The sequence below is a fragment of the Pleurodeles waltl genome, chromosome 2_2 (genome assembly GCF_031143425.1).
Source record: "Pleurodeles waltl isolate 20211129_DDA chromosome 2_2, aPleWal1.hap1.20221129, whole genome shotgun sequence".
In the NCBI taxonomy this organism is placed as follows: Eukaryota; Metazoa; Chordata; class Amphibia; order Caudata; family Salamandridae; genus Pleurodeles; species Pleurodeles waltl.
The window spans coordinates 1,063,395,782-1,063,417,985 of record NC_090439.1 but is presented as its reverse complement, the minus strand read 5'-3'; positions in this window follow the sequence as shown (position 1 = coordinate 1,063,417,985).

The following is a 22,204-nucleotide window of genomic DNA, read 5'->3' as shown; positions in this document are numbered from 1 at the left end:
GCCTCACAGTAGTGTAAAAACGAATTTAGGAGTTTTACACTACTAGGACATATATACTACACAGGTACATGTCTTGCCTTTTACCCACACAGCACCCTGCTCTAGGGGTTACCTAGGGCACACATTAGGGGTGACATATGTAGAAAAAGGGGAGTTTTAGGCTTGGCAAGTACATTTAAATGCCAAGTCGAAGTGACAGTGAAACTGCACACACAGGCCTTGCAATGGCAGGCATGAGACAAGGTGAAGTGGCTACTTAAGTGGGTGACACAACCAGTGCTGCAGGCCCACTAGTATCATTTAATCTACAGGCCCTAGGTATATATAGTGCACTCTACTAGGGTCTTACAAGTAAATCAAATAGCCAATCATGGATAACCCAATCAACAGTAAAATTTACACAGAGAGCATATGCACTTTAGCACTGGTTAGCAGTGGTAAAGTGCCCAGAGTTGAAATGCCAACAACAACAGGTCAGAAAAAATAGGAGGAAGGAGGCAAAAAGTTTGGGGATGAGCCTGTCAAAAAGCCAGGTCCAACAGTAGGAATCCGCTTTGGTATCTGGAGATGTAAAATAGGAACAGAGACAAATCTATGAAAAAGAGCTGAAACTGAAGATGTTGGCCTTGACTGGAGAAAGGAGTGACAAAATGTTAGTGTGGAAGCCATGGAAACAATGAAAATGGGAAAAATCCAAAGCAGAGTTTGAGAAGTTGTTATGAACAATTCTGCATGGCGAATCCACTTATAACACTTCTTTTGATAAATGATAGTATAGTAACAAATTCACTGTTCCAAAGGCTGGTTTACCTCTCTGTTTCGCAAGCAGACTACTTCTGATGGCTTGATAATTTGTGATTCACTGTACCAGGTTTTTGTAATAACAGATTCAAGTGGCAAGATGTGAACTGAGGTTCACTATCTGTCATCTTGATTTCAGGCAGATAGGAAGAACTATCCACTCATGAAGGACACTTATACCAGGAAATATGGTCTCACACCTGACAAATATAGGAAGAGGTTTAGGGGCAACCTGAAAATGCCCCAACAGTCCTGGATTGATTATGTGTGTAAGACACTAGATGGTTGTATTAACCACAGCAGTGATGTGAGTAATTACCAAGGGCTGCACAATTTGTTTGCCAGGGAGCCCATGTTCAGCAATTGTTTTTCAGAGCTGCACCACAACCTAGTGGATACTAAGCACACTAACTCCAGGGAGCTTGCAAGACCTCTAGATTAGTACCATAGTGTCTAAGAATGTGCCTGGGAGTGACCCCAAGAAGGGTTGTGCAGATTCCTCCTAGCAGAGTGAGGGAGATGTCCAGAGGGACACAGACAGCTCCCAGAATAAGATGGAGGAAAGGGTTCCAATGCCCCTTCTGAGAAACAGGGAGTAGGTTCTGGAGAACGATGGCCAAAGTCACCTCATTTCCAAACCAGTTGCTTTCAGTGTTCCCAGTTAGGACGCAAGCAGGGGAGCTCTGTCTATTCTTAGAAACTACCCACGAGCAGGAACTCTACAGGAGTGGGCAATGTAGCCTTAGGGGGAAGTAGTCCCCAGGAGCAGGAGGCAGAACGTGCCCTAGTCTTCCTTAGTTGGGAGATGAACTCAGAGGGTGAGTTTGCAATCCCTGAGGGCGGGAGTCCTCAATACTACCAGGTCAATGTAAATAGGATAACTGTCATTGCTCTGATGGATACCTATGCCATTCAGACCATGGTAGTGGAAAGGTTGGTTTCCTCAGATGAGCACTCTTGACATGTGTGTATGGTGACTCAGGTCCATGGGCAAGACTTCTTCCATCTTAGGCTTCGGTGTCCCTGGAATGGAATACAGGGGTGGCCCAAGGAGGGGCTTAGTTAGTTCTTAGATGCCCATTGAACGCATTCTGGAGAATGAGTTGCCATTGATATTGGCGGAGCTGGGAGGGGAAGATGCCATAATACCTGAAGTTTCTGGGGGTACGACTCTCCAACAGAGGGTACAGAGGCCCAGATGGGGGGATGGGGGTGGAGAGACTCTACCTAGCTACTGTTCAGCCTCAGGGTACAGGCCCTGACTGGAGAACCGGTCTCAGGCTATCACCCCTGGACTACTGGGAGAAAGAGTAGAAGTGAGGTGCCTAACACCCAGGGTTGTTGTCCCTACTCTGAGAAACCTCAGAGGCCTGGGGTCCCTTAAGAGCAGTTGGGGAATGCTTTGCCAGCCCATAGGCTTGAAGTGAGACCTGCTTAAGGTCCGTGTTTGGAGCCGGCCTGTCTCTTGACACTGATAGCTGTCAGTAGCCTTTGTTAGTTGCTGTCCTTATGGGCAGAGTTTTCCTTGTGTTGGGGACATAAGTCTGATCCAAGGGGTGGTATGGGCCATGTGAATTTGTTGGCAATGATGGTACTGTCTGCCAGCTGGCATTCCATTGTGAACAAGTTATGGCTAGGTGCTTCACAGATGGGTTCGACAGGTGAGGAGAAGGTTTCCCATTGAGTCAGTTCAGTAGCTCAGGACAGTGTAGACAGATGGATCCAAATGAGTACAAATAGCATAGAACTGGCAAGGGTCTCTGCAGTAGAGGGCCATTAGCCTTGTTCTTTTGCCTAAGCGTGGAAGCCCATCAAGGTATGGATTAGTCTTCCCATGCTTTTGGCTAGAGGAGGTCATTTTGGACTGACCTTCGCTGCAGGGTCATCTCCATACTTCTTACCTTCTTCCATCCTATTTTATTGAATTCATTTTTGTTTTAGGCCTTAGGACTCTGTGCACTTTACCACTGCCAACATGATTGAGCTCACTGCCCAAAACATGGTAAAATTTACTGTCACCCAATTTTCACACTTAAAATGCTTATAGTTCCCTAGTAAAATGGTACTATATGTACTCAGGACCTGCAAATACATTTTACTGGGGGGACAGTAAAGCACTTATTATGCCACACACTTCAGGATCCCTTTTAAACAGGTCTCAAACCTTGCAAATTGTCTGCCGATTTAAACTGTCATTTTTCACTATTGCAAGGCCTGCCTTTCCCATTGGTTACCATGGGTTACCTTATTGCACTTAGTACATGATAATTGTTGTTTGGGAACAGGTAGAAATGTCATGTTTGATGGTAAAGGAATTGTAATTTAAAGTCCTCTTTAATGGTAATGTCAGCCTTTAAGTCTCAGTTCTGAAAATGCAATATTTGGAAACTTGGCATTTTCTTGTCCTAACCATTCACGCTACAATGAAGAGCATCTACAACTCTCTCTCTGCTCCTTGCTGCCTTGATTTAAGGACTCTCATATCTCTACGAGACTGCTGGATTAGGGACAGCGTCACCTCTGATTGTAGGTGACAGAGTCACTCCCACAACAGTTGACAGCTGCCGGCCCAATCCTTCCGCCTTTCTAGCAGCACCTCACTAAAACACAACCATACAGATGATTTCTGGCAGCCTAGCACATGGACTCTGAAAAATCTCAAGGAAAATCATGATGGAACAAGTCTTACCCTTTTCTCTCATTAGCAATAAGTCTCTTAAACACACACAGGCAAGAATGGAGAAGCAGCACAGTTTTCAATATGTTTATTGAATAGAGTGCAATCTACAGTAAAATACATGAGCTGCAATGATAAAGTTAATGAGAAGAGACAAAATGAGGATTGGGAAGATCAGGGATGTGAATATGAACAATCCCAACATTTTGCAATAGACATGAATATACAAATTCCTCCCTAAAGCATATTTTCTTCCCTAAAGAGAGCAAGGCGTGATAAACCTAATCTGCCCAAGCTGTATCCATGAGATGCGCCCTAACCCCCGTTACCTTAGGACAAGGTCAGCCTTCAGTCTCCAAATCAGGCAGTGTATAGGCACAAAGGCCTACCTTTCCCATTGGTTACTCTGGATTACCTTACTGCACTTAGTACGTGATAACTGTTGTCTGGGAACAGGTAGAAATGTCATGTTTGGTGGTAAAGGAATTGTAATTGAAAGCCCTCTTTAATGGTAAAGTCAACCTTTAAGTCTCAGTTCTTAAAATGCAATTTGTGAAAATCTGGCATTTTCTTGTCCTAACCATTTGGTGCCTGCAGCTTATGTCCTGGGTCACATGACTAGATGTAGTTTGCAATTGGCCTTTGTGTATTCCTCCCAGACAGTATCACACAGAGGTTCTGAGTGTTGGCAGGATGGACCATCCTGACCTGAAATGAAGGGCGGAGATATCACCTACCACATTTGAACTTCAAATGGGCTACCTTAGCACACTTACAATGGACTTACCTCAGCAAACTTACAAAGGACTTCACACTAGTTTATTGTCATTCCATATTCCCTTAGAGCAGGGGTAGGGGAAGAAATGAAATTCCAGAACCTGATGAGGAGGGGGTGTATAGAAGTTACTGCTACCCAAAATCTGGCACGAGGTATAAATATTGGACCCCACAAATGAACTCTTTAGAATACACCTGGACCTGTAGATACTACAGAAGAAGGACTGCCCTGCTGACCAAGAAGACTGCCCTGCTTGAGGCCTGCCCTGCTGTCTGGGAAGGAAGACTAGACCTGCTCTCTTCATCCCAGACTACCTAAGTGACTCCAACGGTCAGTTGTCTGAATTAAAGTGACACAACAAGCTCCAGAGTCCCTGCTGCAACTGGACGTACCGGGACATGCAACTGGACCTGTCTGAGCCCTGCTGGCATCTGCAAGTGTGAGTTAATGACCCCAAAGTGGCACCACCACTAGTCTGGGGCCTTTGGTTGGCATGAGAGGGCACACCTCTTTACGAAAAGGATACATTTGGAAGTTTTGGGCTCTGTGTGAACTCAAACAGGCATATTTCTGTCAGGATCTTGCTGTCTGCTCTGACCACTTATATGAAACTCTTCAGAACCTGATTCTTTGTGCTACAGAGACCCGCAGCAATGACCCATAACAGTAACAACACAGTGACTGCCAACACAAAGCTCCTGCATGACCATCCACACCACCTGTCAGTATCTTTGCCTTAAAGAGATGACCATCCACAACTCCAGGCATGCTCTTCATGCTATAGTGAAGACCATCTACAACACTCTCTCTCTGCTCCATGCTACCTTGTCATAAGGACTCTCATATCTCTACTAGGATGCTGGATTAGGGATAGCAGCATCTCTGATTGTAGGTGACTGAGTCACTCCCACAACCGTTGGCAGCTGTCAGCCCAGTCCTTCCGGCTTTCTAGGAGCGCCTCACTAAGGGCCAGATGCATCAAAAAATTGATTTGCATTTCTGGAATAGCGAATTTTCAGAAATCGCTATTTAAGAAATGCAAAATGGTATGTATAAAATTTGTAATTCAGTAATAGTGATTTCTTAAAATTCACAAACGCTATTACCGAATCGAAAAAAGAGAATGCAACTCCATTCAACCCTATGGGCCTGTAGGCCCATAGGTGCGAATGGTTTTGCATTTCCCAATTTGCAAATTCCAGTTAGGAATTTGCAAATTAGGAAATGCAAACCCCATGGTGCTGGGGGCCTAAGGCCCCCTCTGATGCACCCCCAAAAAATATTTGCTGACGTGAAGCACACACATGCCTCAGGGGAATGTGTGCGCTACATGTCAATTTAAAAAATGCATTTATAATGCATTTTTTAAATTTGCACATGCTTACCACCAAAATGGATTTGATGGTAATTGCATTTCCTAAATGCCTAATTCGCATTTAGGAAATGCTTGATACATGTGCTTTGGAAATCGCAAATAGGAATTCTCTAATGGGGGTCGCAATTTTAAGGAATCGCTATTTTAGCGATTCCTTGAAATTGCACTGTGAATGCCTTTCATACATTGTGAAAGGCATTTTTGCATTCGCAAACGGACTAATTTTGTGATTTGCACCGTTTGCGAATGCAAAAACGTTTGATACATGTGGCCCTAAAGCACAAACATAAAGGTGATTTCTGGCAGCCGAGCACATGGATTTTGAAAACCTCTCAGGGAAAATCATGATGGAACAAGCCTTACCCTTTTCTCTCCCTAGCAATAAATCTCTTACACACGTAGAGGCAAGAATGGAGCTGCAGGATAGTTTTCAATACGTTTATTGAAAAGAGTGTAATCTACGATAAAATCCACGTGCTGCAATGATAAGGATGACAAGAGATAAAGGGGGTCATTCAGACCCCGGCGGGCGGCGGGAACCGCCGAATGACCGCACCGCGGTCAAAAGACCGCGGCGACCATTCTGTGTTTCCCGCTGGGCTGGCGGGCGACCGCCAGAAGGCCGCCCGCTAGCCCAGCGGGAAACCCCTTCCCACGAGGATGCCGGCTCCGAATGGAGCCGGCGTAGTGGGAAGGGTGCGACGGGTGCAGGTGCACCCGTCGCGAATTTCAGTGTCTGCAATGCAGACACTGAAATTCTATGTGGGGCCCGCTTACGGGGGCCCCTACAGTGCCCATGCCATTGGCATGGGCACTGCAGGGGCCCCACGACACCCCTCACCGCCATCCTGTTCCTGGCGGTCGGAACCTCCAGGAACAGGATGGCGGTGAGGGGGTCGGAATCCCCCATGGCGGCGCAGCAAGCTGCGCCGCCATGGGGGATTCCTCAGGGCATCGGAAAACCAGCGGGACACCGCCGGTTTTCCTGTTCTGACCGCGGCCAAACCGCCGCGGTCAGAATGCCCTGCGGGGCACTGCCAGCCTGTTGGCGGTGCTCCCGCCAACCCCGGCCCCGGCGGTCCTTGACCGCCGGGGTCGGAATGACCCCCAAAATCAGGATTGTAAAGATCAGGTATGTGAATATGAACAATCCCAACATTTTGCAATAAACATGAATACACAAATTCCTCCCTAAAGCATATTCACTACCCTGAAGAGAGCAAGGAGTGATAAACCTAATCTGTCCAAGCCATGTCCATGAGATGTGACCCAACCCCTGTTACCTTAGAACAAGGTCAGCCTTCAGTCTCCAAAGAAGGAGGTGTAAAGACACAAAGGCTGAGGTCTGCTGCACAGCGATATGCAGTATGTATGGAATATCCTGGGTGGAACTCCTCTACTGACCTTGGTCTCACAGAGACCCATGTTATTGTCCATGGAGACATCCTGACATGGGTATGTCTGACTGTTTAAGTACTGCATAAATACTTTACACAATACCTCTAAGTTAAGCCTAAGTTAACTGCTTTTGTGCCCAGCTACCAGAAGGTTTAAGCACAGGTTAATTTAGTGACTTTTGTGGTCATCCTGATAAGGATTGTGGCTGTTGTTTGAGTAGGGTGTACACCCCCCTCAACCAACAACACAGTTTCTCACAGGAACATTACATATTTTAGCTCTAACTAGAATTATTCATTTTCCAAGGTTGACAAAATCTCAGGGTAACTCAGGGAGTCTTAGGGGTGGTGGGGAAGGTTGGATTGGCCTCTACTCTGATGATTTCTTCCTCCAAATCCCTAAAGTCATCATCTGTGACAAGTGGATGTTTTCGTGGGGACATGGTAGCAGTGGACAAGACGGTGAGGAAGAAAACAATAGAGAAAATTAGATTGGTGATTATGTGGGGGTGCTCTGATGTGAGTGGATGACCAGTGGTGTTTGATGTGTGGGGTACTAATGTATGTGTTGGGTGTGTTGTGCAGGTGTAGGATGAGTGATGTGTGAAGTGTTTTGGGGTGCCTATTCTTTGGTTCCTAATGTTTGTGTGCGGCCTCTATCTAGCTGTGTGTGGCATTGTAGATGCTAAGGATTGTGGAGTGTAAAGGGGAGTTTCTAATAGTGCAGTGTGTAGGTGTATCGGTGTGTTGATGTGTGTCAGGTGTGGGGTTTTCACATTAGCCAATGTGGTGTGGTGTTTTACTGTAGTGACTGCCGACCACTGCGGATTGCACCACCATTGGTCTTCCACCAGGGATGAACAGCAATTGTGAATTTTGAGTCATAATAGGTTCGAAGGTTTTTTGGCAGCATAGTGGTGCTGGTAGTGGGACCGCCTCTTTTCCGCCTTCCAGTGTAATGGCGGTTTCAAAAGTTTGGTGGACTGCACTGTGTAAGTCCTAATACGCAGTCGTATGACTGCCAATATGGTGGTGTTTTGCTGGCCGCAACCACGGCGGTCTTACTAAAAGACCCTCAAACTCGTAATGAGGCCCATAGATTAATTCAGTTTAATTTTTAGATTAAAACACAAGGATAGTTTCTTGGAATATATAACTGTGTTGCTAAATAACACATCAAGATTGAATAATGTAATTTTGGTTATATACTAAGAATCAGGGACTTAATACTCATTTTCTTTTGGTGCCCAAAGTAAGAATTGCTGGTGAAGGGAACAGAGTAACAATGCATTTCTCAAACAAAACCCACCTGAGTAATAAGTGGGATTCCATATCAGAGAACCAATAGGCACTGTGATCAATCATAAAGGAATACCAAATCCTCCATCTAATTTAGAGGATTGCAATATTTTGTAATCCAAATAGAATTAGTAAAAATTGTTCTTAAGTTTTTTAAAGGAAACAGGAAGCATTGATAATATATATAGTACTTGTGGCTAAATAACCATTTTAAGAACTTCAATTCCCTCCTATCATGACAAACTCAGAGAGGTCCATTTGTCTTCTATTTTTTTTTAATTTTAGTTAAGAGCTTCTTACAAATAAAATCAACTGTATGTTTAACGGCATTCCGAAAATATATGGGAATGTATCTGATACTGTAACGACTCTGTCGTCCCATCTCTAAAGGGTGCTGTAAATTAAATGAGCCTAGGATTCACCAATAATACTCAGCCAGAGTCCCTTTCTGACCCCTGTTTGCTTCCTATGTCGATATGGTATGCTATTGTAGAACTACATTTGCTTCCATGGACTTCAGGTCCATAATGCACTGCTTAGTAGTCAGTAAGACCTGGATTCTGCTATCCATTGCTATCCATTGTTTCCTATTGGAATAGTTCTGTTGTTCCTTTGTACTGGATTCTCTCCTCCAGGACTTGTGTGAGACTGGAACTGCACATACCTTTGAACACTTTTGCGCAGCCCTGCCATGTGACTATGCCCTGGGCTTGCTGCTACCTGAAACTGCTTATAAGCTGCCATTTCCTGAAGCTCCTTGTCATGCAGTGGAGTTTGTTTCCTTTGTTTACCAGACCTCTTGCTGGCTTGCGTTCCAGTCCTCTTCCTGCTTTGCTTCAGCTGGAACCTGCTCTCTGTTTCCCAGTCCTGTTCCTGCCTGCCCCAGCTCTCTGTGTTCCAATCCTGTTCTTTCTTGCTTCAGTAAGAGCCTGCTCTTTTTCCCGGCCCAGTTTCTTCTTGCTTCAGTCAGAGTCTGCTGCCTGTTTTCCAGTCCTGTTCCTGCTTTGCTTCAGCCTGAGCCTGAGCCTGTTCCCTGTTCCTGCTTTTGCCTCCTACTTTGACAGTGTGCTATTGCTGTTTTCCAGGAATTGCCACTGTGTTTCCAGCTGGACCCACAAGGGTTTGTCTCGTGTATGTAAGTACAATCCTTGTTTGTGCCTTAAGGCTCCAGAGACTGAATCACTTCTGCTGCCTCCTTTCTATGGGACTTGTGGGATGACTAACTGTAAGAGTAATCTGCATAGAGGCATTGATGTTCCCTGTTGCTGTGGGAACTTCTGAGCCTTACCTGTGTACAACCTTAATGATAACTCCAGTGTGGTTGTCCATTACTGATCCGTTTCCTATTTGTTCACACTAAGGTTGCTCTGCCTTCACTATCCTGTTTTCTGTGCCTTACCATAGGTGTCCCTTCCCAGTGTATGCTTTTAGCTGTTCTTCTGCTTCGGTACACTAACTCCATAGGGAGATATTCTGTGACCTCAAGGGGTGCCCCAACCAGAGTCCAGACAGAACTGCCTGGAACCATGACAGATACCAGTTGTGTTTGAGAAAATATCAATACCATGTAACATACATGCAATGTATTTAGGGAAAACCATTGGTATTAATATTTGTAATCTATAGTTGAATTCTAGTGCATAACTTTTTGTAAGAATTGATATAACCGGTATAATGTGGGTGAGGTCACTAATATATAAAAATATATCATCTGCATAAGCAGGGACATTGAGAACTGTGTGATTTATAGTAATACCTTTATTGGCAACAGAATTTTGAAGAAGTCATATCAATGGCTAATAAAAGTAGTAAAGGCATCAAATGAAACCATTGCCTAGTACCTCTAAATGGTGTAAAAGTTGAGGATTTAGTACCATTTACATTTATTGTTGCTACAGGTGTACATTATAATACTTTGACCACTGACAGGAAAGCAGTATGAAAACCAAGTTCATGCATGGATCTGAATAAACATTTGCAATTAACCTTATCAAAAACTTTCGCAACATCTAAGATCAATGCACCTGTGAGGAACTTAATAAATCTTAATGAGTTAAGCAGTCTAGTATTATGTGATGACAATCTGCCTTTCATGAAGGCTGTTTGATCTGGGCAAATAACTCAAAGAGGCATCTTCCCGCACATAAGCAATCATTACTGGTGCTTTCCTTTTCTATGTGTGCTGCTGCAGCACACATAGCAGAATGCAGCTTACATGGAAAGAGGACAAAATGGTGAGAAATAATGGTATTTTTCCCCCTTGCACCAGTTTAATTCCACCCCTGAGGTGGCATAGGGATCTGGCACATTCCCAGCCTTGTAAATCTGGGACTGGGTCAGATTCCATGTGTGTTGTGTGAGAACACCCACAGCAACACCCATGGAATACCCCTTTTACACTGAGTTATGCATGAAGGGGGGCAACATTTACAAAGGTGTGAAAAACCACAAAAGGTAGCTTTGCATGGCTTTGTAAATACGGTCCAGAAAACTGCAGCACTGCAGTGTCAAAAAAATGAAGCTCTGGTGGTGAAATGTGCTGCTAGGGGCTTGTAAATGAGGCTGCAAGTGTGATTCTACCATTTTAGAGAAGTAGCCTACTTTCTTTTATTGGAAGATTTAATTTCCAAACTAGAGCTAGACATTTTCTGAGACTATAAATAATGCTTCTGAGATATATGAATCAGGGCAGATAAAAATGAGTCTCTCCAGTATTATAAATTAAACAGCAGCCAAAATGTCTTAAACAATTACAAAGAAACAACCTGAAAGTTTCCCAATAATGATAAGGCATGTAGTGCCTTTAAGAGAGTGTACAAATCTCTCAGTGACAATCCCTTTTTTAAGACAAAAATAAAGTAAGTTGCAGGGGGAAACCTCCTCTCCTCAACCCTGCCCTTCACAGAACGGAGCAACACCTGACAGAAAAAAATGGTCCCTCAAGACAGAGCTTACAGGAGGAGGTTGTGCACAACACAGGCACATGAAGAGAAATGTGCCACAATTTGTCAGGAGAAATCATTGATAATTAGAGCTACTGACTGAGCTACAGCATGTCCGCCATCTTGAAAAGCATGGCTCCCACATCTCCCTACTCATGCATTATTTCTAACATGTTTGAAATTTTGCATAAGTACATTTCAAGCAATGTGGTGCTCCAAGAAATTTATGACTGTCAGAGGTCATTCTATAATCTGAAATTTTTTATATTCCTAAAACTTCAATCATTTGCTAAACACATAAAAATACCCCATTGGAGCAAATCTCTAACTTTTTAAGTAGGCTCTTTTTAGATCATCGACAATAAGAGGGATATGGAGTTAGTGGTCCAGTGTACAGTCTCCCAAAATGACTAATCACACACTAAATAGGTACACTGTTCCATAAATCTAGGGAGACACTGATGTTCAGGAGCAAGAGCCCTCACACATCCAAATGGATGTCATGCTTCATCAACGGATTGCTCCTCGTCAGACTGGTGCTGCAATATCTGACGGGCTCCCCGTTCGGGAGCTCTTTGCCGGAGATCTTTTTATAAGTGGCTGCCGTCGTGATCGTAGAGGTCAGGCACTCATTCTGGCAGGAGAGTAAAAAATTAAAATTGGTAGCCCCACTGAGAAAGCACAGTTTAATGTGTCAGAAAGAAAGGGCTAAGACCAAGATTAAAACATAAGGAAAGGTGAATATTGAGGATTTATGCTCAGCCACTTTCTAATTGAACCTGGAGAGCTGGGAAACTATCACCTATCCCCTAAGGCATGGTCAACATGTTTCGAGTATTGTGGTCTATACAGATCCTATAACGCTTCTTCAGGACCAAAAATCAATTTAACTTCTCCTGACTCATAATAAGTTAAGAAAAATAAATAGGTGAAATACAAAATTACTTAGTGTATGTATCAGGAAATAACAGTCACTTACATTTCAGTAAACTGTCTGTCAAAAATAATGAATGAAGGTCGCCCTAGAAAACAAAAATGAACAATATATATAATCTGCATGCACACAACAAGATGCATTAAAAAAACAATATGCCCTGTGACTCGGCTGAATAATGCAAGGACAAAGCGAGTTTGCAAAAGTGTTTGTAATAAGATCAAAACAGTAGAAATAATAAGTTAGGCAAGATAATAGATGTATACATATTTACAGAAAAAGGGACAGAGCCCAGTTCTCAATTTGCGTGGGCAACATGGCCACAGGCCAAAATCTAAGGCCACACATATCACCTGCTTCAACACGGAGAGAACACTGCAGAGGCATCAGTTGGTAAATAGGCAGGCACCTCAGGGGGGCAGGGATCGGGGGGCACCTCAGCTGGGAGATGTAACAAGACCACTGGTTCTTGAGGGGGCAGCGTGCCCTGTGCTTGATCCTGGGGAGTGATGGGGCACAGTCTCTCAGGTGGGTGTCTTACCCACATGTTCTGGAGGGGGCAGTGTGCCCTGTGCTTGGTCCTGGGGAGTGCAAGGTCACAGTCTCTTGGATGGGTGTCTTACCCACTGGTTCTGGAGGGGGCAACGTGCCCTGTGCTTGATCCCGGGGAGTGATGGGCCACAGTCTCTCAGGTGGGTGTCTTACCCTCTGGTTCTGGAGAGGACAACGTGCCCTGTGCTTGATCCTGAGGAGTGATGGGCCAGAGCTTCTCAGGTGCGTGTCTTACCCACTGGTTACGGAGGGGACAACATGCCCTGAGCTTGATCCTAGGGAGTGATGGACTACAGTCTCTCAGGTGGGTGTCTTACCCACTGGTTCTGGAGGGGCAGTGTGCCCTGTGCTTGATCCTGGGGAGTGATGGGCCACAGTCTCTCAGGTGGGTGTCTTACCCACTGGTTCTGGAGGGAGCAACGTGCTCTGTGCTTGATCCTGGGGAGTGATGGGCCACAGTCTCTTGAGTGAATGTCTTTTCCGCTTGTTCTAGAGTGGACAGGCCACACAGCAGCCTATGGAGAGAGGATTACATACTGTCCACCGGTGGTGATGTCTGCACAGTGGTGGTGCCGCTGGTGGGGGAAGGCTCCTGCCCATCCCCTGCAACCTCGGATGGTTGCACAGTGGTGGTGCCGCTTTTGGGGGGAGGCTCCTGCCCATCCCCTGCAGCCTCGAACGGATGCAGAACCATGGTTGGTAGTGGGGGCTCCTTCACAGTTCCTGGTCCAGGCTCCTTGCCCTTCCTGCCTGCTGGTGCAGACTCCTTGCTCTTCCTGCCTGCCGTGCAGGCTCCTTGCTCTTCCAGCCTGCTGGTACAGGCTCCTTGCTCTTCCTGCCTGCTGGGGCAGACTCTTTGGCCTTTCGGGTGGCAGGTGCAGGCTCCTTGCCCTTCTTGCCGGCTGGGGCAGTCTCCCGCCCCTTTAGGCTGGCTGGTGCAGGCTCCTTCCCCTTCAGTACATGTGGCCTGGATCCCTTTCCACCACGAGGGGGTGCGGTTAGGACTGGGCCCTTGGACTGTGTGGCTGAGGTGCTTGGCTGGGTTTGTGATACCCTGCCCATACGTGCAGGACAAGGAAGAGGGGTAGTGAAGAGGTCAATGGTGAATAGGAACAGTTTTTTAGGGACATTGGGGTGGGAAGAGGGAGAAGGAATGGAAGTGGAGGATGAGGAATGGTTGTTGGAGATGTCTGTGGCTGCGTTTGGGTGCAGGTGCATGGGCTGTATGCTGTTGTGAGGTGGATGGCTGTTGGGTGTCTGAGTGCTTGCATTTGTGTACTTTAGGAGTGGGGGACAGACACAGTGGGAGAGGACACAGGGGACGTGTGCATGGCTGTTGTGGAGGTGTCTGCCAGTGAGTTTGGCTGTTCTGCTTGGTGTGGTGATGATACTGGTAGTGGATGATGATGTAGTGCATGCAGGTGTGAGTGTAGACATGGCTGGGAGGCAGGTGGTGGAAGGGGATGAGGGGGAGACAGTGGAAATAGTGGATGTTGTTGTGTCTGCAACTGGATGGTGTTTGTGTGAGTGCCTGTGGAATGAAGTGTGGTGCTTGTGTTTGCCTGTGACACTCTTGGGTGTTGTCTTGTGTGCATGCTTGTCTGTATATGTGCTTGGGATAGGTTGGGGTTGAGGGGAATGGGACTGGGCAGTGGAAGTTGGAGGGGGACGGTAGAAACAGGGACAATGGGTGCCATCAGAGAGGAGGCCAGAGTCTGAATCGATCTCTGTTGGGCTGCCAATCCAGTGTGAATGCCCTCCAGGAATGTATTAGATTGTTGCATCTGGGCTGCCAGCCCCTGGATGGCATTCACAATGGTTGTCTACCCAACAGAGATGGTTCTCAGGAGGTCAATAGCCTCCTCACTCAGGGCAGCAGGGCTAACTGGGGCAGGGCCTGGGTTGCCTGGGGCAAAGGAGATGACCACACTCCTGGATGAGGGGGCATGGGCAACTCGCTGAGGGGCTGCTGGGAGGGCGGTGCTGGTACGGGGGTGGTGGTTGTACCTGTAGCTGGGGTTGTCATAGAAGTGTCCGCCACCACCAGGGAGTGTCAATCAGAGGAGGTATCTGTGTCAGAACTGTCCCCTCCAGTCTCCGCTGTGGTGCTCTCCTCGCCCTCTGTCCCACTGGTGTGCTCAGCGTCGGTGGACTCTTCCTCATGGGTCCTGTGGGATGTACCTCCCTCCGTCGTCGGTGGCTCTGCTCCTCTGCCAGTTGATGCTAATGCACATAAGGACAGGATGACAAAACAAGAAGGGGGGGAAGAGACAAAGGATACAATGGGTCAATGGCTGCACCAACACCACCGTTATCGTACACAGCACCCTCAAACACAGGGAACAGGCCTACGCAATATGCATTGCACTACCAGAGAAATAATTAGCCACCAAGGCATGGGGAGGGGCACAAATCACCAAATGCAGCACACCTGGGACCACCGCAGCCCTGACCAGAAGTGGATGCCTACGAGCTTGGTAGCAAGATTTTCCCTTCTGACGCCTAGCCACCTGGGAACCACGCTGCATTGTCAGGCCTGGCCTAGGGGCACCCACTGACACACATCCCCCATCTTGATACCACCCAACCATGTGTAAGTTGTAATGATGGGCACTGTACTCACCCCCTTGTGGCTGATGTGATGCCCTCAAACGCCCATCTAGTTCAGGATAGGCCACCGCCAGTATGCGGGCCGCCAGGGGGGGTCAGGGTTCGACATATACCCTCCTTTTGATGGGCCCTTTTGATGGGCCCTGAGCTGCAGAGGTAATACACACCTGTTACACATATGGCCCACCATACCCCTTCACATCACCATTTACACACACATGGCCAAGCACACAACCTGTACGCCACCAAGAGGACATCCACCCACCCCCTTACACAAGGCCTTCACACACACAACTTCATGCATTCATGCTACATGCATCGTGCTCACAGTGTACTCACCTGTTGGTCTGGAGGCCCATACAGCAGTCCGTACTGGGGTAGGACCCCATCCACCAGTCTTTCCAACTCCACCGAAGTGAAGGCTGGGGCCCTTTCCCCAGTCACATGTGCCCGGGTAAGTTCCAGACACAGGTCACAGCAGCACATGCAGTGTAGGCCCTCTCCTATGGAAGGTCAGGTTGCAAGTTAGGAATCAGATAGAAAATGGCAGTCAAGTCTGCGGCGGTGCATACCGTCACCAGCCGCATAGATCACCATTGGCCACTGTAACCCATAGGGCCCAATGTTAGCCAATGAGGAGTTGCATGGTGGTTCCCGACCGCCTCCTGCAATTGCCTACAATGTCAGTGGAAATACCTCACTCCCACCTGTCCCTCCACACAGGACAGGCGGACGCCATTTCAGGGTGGGGGGGGCAGACCCTGGAATAATGCTGTGTCACAGGAGATATTAGCACAAACTGGACAAATCACAATGACCCATTTCATGTTTAGAGGATGCAAAGTTCCGTTGTAGTTCCATTGTTCAGTTTGTGACCGGATCCTCACTCTTTTGTCCCTTAGATTCCTTTCACTGGGGATAAATAGGAGATGGAGACATACCCCGTGAACAGAGCCCTGGTGGACTTGGCAACACTGGAGGACAGGCACATTATCCTCACATATAGACTTGACAGGGCCAGAATCACAGAGCTGTGTGCCCAATTGGAGCCTGACCTGATATCTGCTATCCATCACCCCACTGGAATCCCCCCTCTTGTGCAAGTGCTATCTGTACTCCATTACCTGGCAAATGGTTCTTTCCAAGTGACAGTGGGCTTGGCAGCCGGAATGTCACAGCCAATGTTCTCAATAGTGCTGACAAGAGTGTTGTCTGCCCTGATAAAACACATGTGCAGCTACATTGTTTTCCCCAGGTTGGAGATTTGGCCACAGTGAAGGCCGAGTTTTATGCAATGGGACATATCCCCAACATAATTGGGGCGATTGATGGAACACATATTGCATTTGTCCCTCTCCCCGCCAGAATGAATAGGTGTTCAGGAATCATAAGAGTTTCCACTCTATGAATGTTCAGATGGTGTGCTTGTGGACCAGTAAATCTCCCACGTCAATGCTAAGTATCCTGGGTCAGTGCATAATGCCTTTGACTTAAGGAATAGCAGCATCCCAAATGTGATGGCCCAACTACAGAGGCACAGGGTGTGGCTAATAGGTGAGCCCTGGTTCCCACCCAGTATATGTTGGTGTATGGGTATAGTGTGGGCCATATAGAATAGTGTGTGGCTAAATATTGTCCCTCAATATTTGCAGGTGACTCTGGTTACCCAAACCTATCATGGTAATTGACCCCTGTGAGGAATGGCGGGACAAGGGCAGAAGAACGTTATAATGAGGCACATGAGCGAACCAGAAGGATAATTAAAAGGACTTTTGGCCTCCTGAAGGCCAGGTTCTGGTGCCTCCATCTAACAGGTGGATCCCTGTGCTACTCACCAAAGATGGTCTGCCAGAGAGTGGTGGCATGCTGCATGTTGCATAACCTGGCCCTCAAACTCCATGTCCCATTCCTGCAGGAGGAGGAGGCCTGAGATGCCCGTGTGGCAGCAGTAGACCCTGTTAACAGTGAGGATGAGGAGGCAGAGGGTGAGGATTAGGACAATAGAACATGTGTGATCCAACAATACTTCCAATGACACACAGGTAGGACATTGTTACTTCACATTTCAATTACATTTGGCATACTGATATTTTCAACTTCTATGTCCAATTACGGTTCCCTCTAACAATTCATTTTGCAGATGTTGGTGACCTGAAAAATACTCCTGGTGTGATCACTACAGCCATCTACAGGTCATTAATCTATCCTCATTCTCTGTACAGTTGATTTGCAATGTTTGTACCTGTTACTATGAATATATATATGATATACAAGGCATACTCCAAAATTGTTTATTGAAGTGCTAATATATGGAGGGGCAAGTGCAATGGGATGGGGTGATGATGGGGGAAAGTCCAGGGTATTGTTCCAGTCTGTTTGTAGTACAGGTGCATTGTCCATAGGGATATAGAAAGGCGAGCAATGGCAGTTGAAGGTGGACAGGGTGATAGAGTGGGACACAACGGTGACAGTCAGGAGAGTCTCATTTCCTGGCGGGGGTCTTGGCAAGTGTTTTTGGCTTCTGTCTGGATCGCAGAGAACGTTTGCGAGGTAGTTCACCTTCTGCAGGGGGGTGGTGGTGGCCTGTGAGTCCTGTGGCGGGACCTCCTGGCCACTAGCAGCAGCAGAAGTAGATGGCTCTTCAGATGTCTGGCTAGTGGCAGGGGCCCGCTGGTGTGAGACTGCCTCCCTCATAATGTTGGCTATATCTGCCAGCACCCATGCAATGGAGATCAGGGTGTTGTTAATGGCCTGCAGGTCCTCCCTGATCCCCTGGTACTGTCCCTCCTGCAGCCGCCTGTTCTCCTGCCCATTGTCCAGAATCTGGCCCATTGAGTCCTGGGAATGTTGATAAGCTCCCAGGATCTCTGCGAGAACCTCCTGGAGAGTTGGTTCCCTGGGCCTGTCCTCCCCCTAGTGCACAGCAGTCCTCCCAGTACCCCTGTTGAGCTGTGCCTCTGTTCCCTGAACCGTGTGCCCACTGCCACTGACCCCAGGTCCCTGATTGTCTTTTGGGTGAGGTGTGCCCTGGGGTCCCTGTAGAGGTGAACACACTGCTGATTGACGTATGCTGGGGACAGAGGTATGGGTACGCTGGGTGGGTGCTGCGGTGGTGTTTCCTGATGGGGGAGGCTCTGTGTTGGTGTGTGACTGGGCCTGGGTAACCCGCCTTCCAGTAGTCCCTGATGGGCCAGGTAGGTCATCCAGATCCTGAAGACCAGAGTTGCTGTCATCACTGTGGGCCTCTTCAGTTGAGGGACTGAATATTGCTGGCACCTCCTCTCCACTGACATTGGCTGGGGTACCTGTGGGGATGTAAATGATGTGTTATGGGTTCTGTGTCTGACATATTGTACATCCGTGGCTTCCCCTCTTTTGTTGGATTTGCCCTAGCAGCTTTCGCTTGTGTATGGTGGGATAGTTAGTTCTCTGTGGTGTGCATGCTTTAGTGATGAGTGTCCATGCAGGGCTGTGAGGGGTGTCCATGCATTGGAGTAATGGGTGTGAGATTGAGGGAGAGGGTGAGGGTATGTGATGGCACGCAGGTAGGGAGATGATAGTAGTAGAGAGTTGACTTACCAGAGTCCATTCCTCCTCTGACTCCGGCCAGGCCCTCAGGATGCAGTACTGCCAAGACTTGCTCCTCCCATGCTGTGAGTTGTGGGGGAGGAGGTGCGGGTCCACCGCCTGTCCTGTGGATCGCGAGCTGGTGTCTTGCTGCAATGGAACGTACCTTCCCCCGTAGGTCGTTCCACCTCTTCCTGATGTCATCCCTAATTCTTGGGTGCTGTCCCACGGCGTTGACCCTGTCCATGATTCTCCGCCATAGCTCCATCTTCCTAGCTATAGATATCTGCTGCACTTGTGCTCCAAACAGCTGTGGCTCTACCCTGACAATTTCCTCCACCATGACCCTTAGCTCCTCCTCTGTGAAACGGGGGTGTCTTTGTGGTGCCATGGGTGTAATGTGAGGTGTGTTGGTGAGGGTGTGTTGGGTAATGTTTTGGGGTGTGTGATATGTGGTGCGTGAGTGGTTTATAGGTGTGAATAGTGTGTGGCTTGAGTTGTGTCAGTGGTCTTGGTGTCAATCTCCTAGCAGTAATTATGGTTTGTAAAGGGTTGTGGGTAATGTGGGTGTGTGCTTTATAGTGGTGTGGGTGTGTGGGTGTGGTGTGTGTATCGATGTCAGGTGTGTGCTGTTTGAATTGATCAATGTGGTGTTGTTTTGTATATGGGTGTCCATTGTGAAGGCGGCAGTATGAACCGCCAATGGTTTACCACTGTTGAATGTCCGCTGTGGTGATTCGTGGGTCATAATGTGGTGGGCGTAGCTCTGTTGGCGTTACGGTGTAGGTTTTGACACCACCAGTTTATCACTGACCTTTGTTGTGGCAGATTTGTGTATGTAGCTGAATACTGAAGGATTGGTGTGTGTGTGTGTGTTATAATATAGTGAATGGATATCTGCCACAGCGGCGGTAAGTTCACGGCCATCAGCGTGGCGGTAAGTGGGATTTACCGCCAATGTCATACTGAGGGTCGATGTTATGCTCACAAAATTGGTAAAATATGCTTTCCTAATTCAGGCCTGAATATAACCAGCTATCATGGAAATAGTATAAAAAGTTGCAAGGACTAACATTATTTTATTTTAATCAAGGCTGCCCAGCCAAGACAAAAATGCAGCTTTTCATTTGTAGGTGAAACATTTCCTTTTACACAACTTCATCGAAACTCAACTTAGTTTCTTCTTTTAAAGAACTTGAGAGCCCTAATCCCAGGTATTTAAGTTTCTCATAAAGGCTGCACTCTCAAACATATGATTTGGGTAAATTGGGGGAACGATTTTCAGATTATCCAAATTTAACCTATAACCTAAGACTTAGGAAAAAACCTTATGTTCCTCACGAAATGCCTCCAACCATGATTCAGGACTGATAAATGAAAGAATGCCATGACCTAACATGAAATACTTTTCTACTCATTTCAACCCTTGTATGTTGGTAGCTTGTCTATTAGAGACAAAAGGCCTGATTACAACCTCGGCGGAGGGGATTACACTGTCACAATCATGACGGATATCCTGTCCGCCGTATTACAAGTTCCACAGAACTTGTAATACGATGGGTGGGATATTCCTCTTGTTTGTGATGTAGTAATTCCCTCCACCAAGGTCATAATCAGGCCCAAAGTTTTCTAAAGCTATAAAAAATAAATAAATTACTGTTCCATGCAATCTAAATGGTGATGAAATTAACCCATTAACAAACATGCAAAATATAATCATAGGTAAGCAGGATTAGGGCCCAGCCCTTCCCCTTCCATATTCACTGGTTACCTTCCATCATATTTATATGTTTGGTACCAGTCCAATGATGCTTTAAGAGACAAATACAATTTCTTAAGTCCTTTTCTTCTGTTTAGCTACCTTATTTATCAATGCATGTTCCAAAACAAAGTCTGTATGGTTTCTAATTTCCACTTTATTAACATTCCATTACAGTAAACAGCCAACAAATGTTTGTGACAAAGTGGCTTCTTCAGGGACAATTTTCAGTGGGGACTTCATGAAAATCTCCATTGTGAAGTAGAATATCCTTTCCTCAAGAGATCAATGATCTAAATAGTAATCCAATGATTTGAATAATCATGGAGCACAACCATTTGAACTGAAGTCACCAATGTCTTCAACAATATCCATTGGTTTGGTTGGCAGTTACAATACAACTTAATTGTGCAACAGGAGATTACTCCAAAATTATATCAATCAGTGAAGTACTATTTGGATAAAATAATCACCTATGTTACTGTTACAGTTTTGTCCATCCCTTTAGACTTGTTGACAAAGCTAAGTGTTGGTAAAACTTGTGGTGCCTCTGGAATCACGTACCTACAATACATTAAATTACTTGGGCCAAAATTCAACAAAGTGAATAGGGAGATCAAGCCAGAGAAATCCAAATTGAAAAAGATCTCAATTAAAGATGCCTCATTGTATTGATCCTTTTATTCATAAATACCTGTACCCTTATTCTGAGACAGATGTGTATATGTTTTCTCCAAAACAAAAATAAGAAATGATTTGCAAATACATGCATATATTTTTTCTCCATCTTTTGGAGCCTCTTGTCAATTAAGCAGAGAGCCTGTCCAAACTTCCTTGGGGTAAGTTACCCTTCACTCCACATTATAGGGCTATTGCAGGTTTCTGATGAGTTTCATCAACTATTTAAGGCACGAGTCCACAGGCTTATTTGATCACAGAACTCTGAGGTGTCTAGCAATATACCTGACTGTTTAACTGACGTCACTTTGCATTCATTTATTTGAAACACGGCAAAAAAAAAAATGTCCCAGAATGCAATGTACTTCAAGTTAGAAACAAAAGCCAAAACTATCCTAACATATGACATATAACATATGACACATGGCATGAACCATTTCAAAGCTATGTTTTTTCCAGTTCTCCCCTCGCTTTCTGTCCCTTGCACCCTCTCCAGACCCTCTCCATTCTGCGTGGGCTCCTGTTTCTGTTGCTAAGGTGCTTATAGAGTTGTGTTTCACAGCGTGTTACTACCTGAGGGAGATTTAAGGACATGTTGGGGCCTTCTTTTGATTGTATTAGGAAAGATGACCGTCAGGTGCAGGAAAACAGTCTCTATCCTCTAGAGGCATAAGGCGCTTCCTCCATTATTGCTTGGGGTACACACAAAGCTGTTCAGTGTCTCTGCAAAGGGTTTCCTCATAGCTTCTGAAGGGAAGCGAACATCACCATTTTCTTGCATGAACTATTACTACTTACTTGTTATAATTGTATTACAGTTGGCTAACAAAGTAAT